Here is a 3,470-nt window from a genome sequence, read left to right on the forward strand (position 1 = left end):
CGTTTCGTTTCCGTTTCAAAGTGATGAAGCCGTGTTTCATCACCTGTGACGATGTTCGACGTGACGATCACTCTCGTAACGGGCAAGTAATTCAGCACAGATGGTCCTTAGCTGCTCTTTATGGTGCTGTTAGGTGGCGAGGTACCTGGCAGGCACAAACACGCTCTGGTGGACGAATATGTCATCGCTACCTGCAGAGGCGTTTGTTTGATCCGTCGATCACCTCGAATGAGAGTGTCTGCACGTTCCAACATTGCAGAAGTTACAGCTGTGTGCGGCCGGTCGACACGCGTGAGATCGGACAGATTGCGATGATGACAGCCGCCTCGCCGAACGACTCACCGTGCTTTTGTTCACTTCCAGATCTCCGTAGACATTTTGCAAGCGCCTACGGATATCGCCAACGCTCTGGTTTACCGTCAAAATAAACTCAGTGACAGCTCGTAATGTTGATGCATTAATTTGTTCTGAAACCGCTGCTGATATTCAAGACAATAAAAGCGGGTTAAAAGCTGTGTGCTATCTGGGGAAGTTAACCTTGCATTACCGAGCAACTGTTTCACCAGGTATCCAGTCTAGCTTACCAAATTCCCAACCAGACTAACATTAATTATAATCTTTTAATAGTCATACGACAACCGGTGATGTATGTATAAAAAAGAGAATTTAAATAAAAAGAAATAAATCAGTTTATATTTCGAAATTTATTTTAACATTGATCATTAAAATTTCAGCATATTAAACTTGATTCATAACTAAACTGGTGCCTTATCTAGGATTGTGAAAATGTGAGTTTGTAATCTTACGGAACACATCAAATATGGAGCCAAGATTGGGAGACTGCATACAACACTGCATTCATAAAATAACACACGAAGAACGTTGAAACATATGCAAGAGGAAATTAACCACTACCAACCGATTCAATTTTCACCCAAAGAAGTTACGTTCGTAGCGCAATCCTGTCCGTCATGTAATTACCACACACTGGTATATTAAATTCATACTAACTGCATGTGAAATCTTCCCGAAAAGAATAGCTGAGGGCTACTTTGATGATTACACCACATGCTTCACGTGGTCAATTTGGTTTACACAAAGAGTGTAACTCCACAATAATGTTGATAGTTAAAATAAATTACATCGAAACACAAATTACAAAAGAAAAACTTCGAACTGGTTACTATCGTCCTACTATTAACCTGATGGCTCAAACAATTGTATAAGCACGTGGTACTGGTCTCTCAAAGTACACCCCACGTGGGTTGAACATAAGGAAAAGTTGCTATATTGAAAAATATTGTCAAGACGAGACGTTATAATCTCACGCACATTCGCATTTAAGATTGATGATGCTAGTTAGAGTTACTGATCAACACGTGGTTCCACTTTACTCACAAAGTAGTGACAAAGCAACTACTGGAAGATATTCTGAACTTCACACTGCGTTGCAATTTAAGATAACATTAGATATTTTAGAGATAAACCTGAAATAAAGGTGATTAAATTTTCAGTTAGGCTGAACTTAAGAAATCCATTGTCCTACGGACTTAGCAGACACGCGCTTAGCCGGAGATCTTACCACTTCAGACGCTCGCCGCGGACAGACTGCCCGTGGGCCCCCACCGAGGGTGCTTCCAGATACAAAACGGAAGTGACCAGAGAGGCAGCTTCCTATACGAACATGACAAAGGACGGACAGGACCATACTAAGAATAGAAACCCCTTTGCTTTTAGAAAGCGTAGCTGCCTGTTCCGACGTTGGTCCTACTGTTCTCTAGCAGACAGGCTTGTCTGCTACCATCAAGCATGCAACTAGAAATACATTTGCTCATTCATCCTCTCACACAGAAGGGAAGGGGGATGACAGTATCTTATCACATACAGTATATAAAAGAAAGCGGATGTAGGTTCCGTATGAGACTGTGTGACATGAATTACATATAAACTGTGTTTTAAAGTGTAGTAGTGTGACAGATCGTTCTTAATTATGTGTAAAAGTAACACGTTCCACTGCTCAGTCTCCTCCCAGATAGTCAGAAACACCACAGTAAATTTAGAAGAGGAATTTATGCCGTAAATGACAACAGATTTAAGAAATTAACGTGAAAGGAATCCAACAGAGACCTTTCAAGCTCTGTGCTTGGGACGCCCCTCTGTAGGTTGCAAATGCACACGGTCCACTCCAGTGGATACACCCTACTGGTGCTGTGCCTTGCGTGCATTTACACTCTTACGATATACTGAAAGCGCCAAGGAAGCGCCCTATAACAGCTGTCCGTGGCAGTGAACGTCTGCACCACAGGGTTAAAATGCAGCTCGAGAATGAGGTCTGTCAGGTAGATTGTCCCCAGACTTGTCGGACGCTGATGACGTCATTCCTCACCTGTACGGCGTGTCCAGTGACGTCAGGGAGCGAGCCCTGTTTGGCGCCGTGAGTCGGATCTTTTGGGAGAGGAAGGCGGCGGCGAGTCGCGAGCGGCCGGCGGACGTCGCGAGGGGTGGGCGGCGCGGTGGGGCCCTCGCCGGCGGGGAGTGCCCTCCGAAATAGCCGGCAGTGGCGACGCCGCTCCGCGAGATGATAGAGGAGCAGGTGGCCCGCTCAGTCGCGAGCCGGCGCGGACTCACACAACAGGTAGCGAGCCATGCCAACGCCGCGGGCCCGGAACACGCGTCGCTCACCTCGCCTCCTCCTACCGGCAGCCGGGGCATCGCTCGCTAGTGAAGTGCAGTGCGTGTGCGTGCAGCAGTGCGTGTGACAGCGCGCCGTGAATGGCGCGACCGCTGTGTTCCTCACCAGTAGCACCGCGAGGGAGGCGCTGCCGCCATGATCGTCAGGGACCACCACGTCGTGACGCCGCCGCTTGACAACGCGGACATGCTCGCCTGGTTTGTAAGTACCGCCCACCGTCAGCCTCTCCCCACCCCCTGCCCCCTCCCCTTCCCTCACCCCGCCCCCTCCAAAATCTCCTCAGCAGCACCGAGCGAAAGTGTTTCCGCGACACCGACACCGCGACCAGCAATCTAGGTTGTGATGACGTTTTCTGTGCAAGGTATGTGGAAACGAAGTGTGTGCTATGTAGTGAGGATACCCAGCCGTGGTGGTCATGAGAGGCAAGAGGCAGAAAAGAGATTAGAAAATTATCCGACACATAATTACGACGACCTCCAGTCTAGAGTGTGATGACTATTTTCAAGCAAGAGTTTGTCAGAGACGACTGAAAATTAGTGGCAGTACAGTGTCTGGACGACCGTGAGATGCAAGGGGCAGAAATTCTATTCATTGCCCAGTAATCTGAAGAACTTTGTGCAGTTGAAAACGTGTTATTTGAGACTTAATAAATGAGCTGCGATACCTTAAAAGTCACACTTCTTAGACTGTATATCGCTGCAGGTAAATAAACTGCGTTGTCCTACTAAAGCTCAAAGCACGATTTGAGCTATCTTTGTTATTTATAAACTGTGAATTC

Source organism: Schistocerca nitens, chromosome 1, assembly GCF_023898315.1.
Source record: "Schistocerca nitens isolate TAMUIC-IGC-003100 chromosome 1, iqSchNite1.1, whole genome shotgun sequence".
In the NCBI taxonomy this organism is placed as follows: Eukaryota; Metazoa; Arthropoda; class Insecta; order Orthoptera; family Acrididae; genus Schistocerca; species Schistocerca nitens.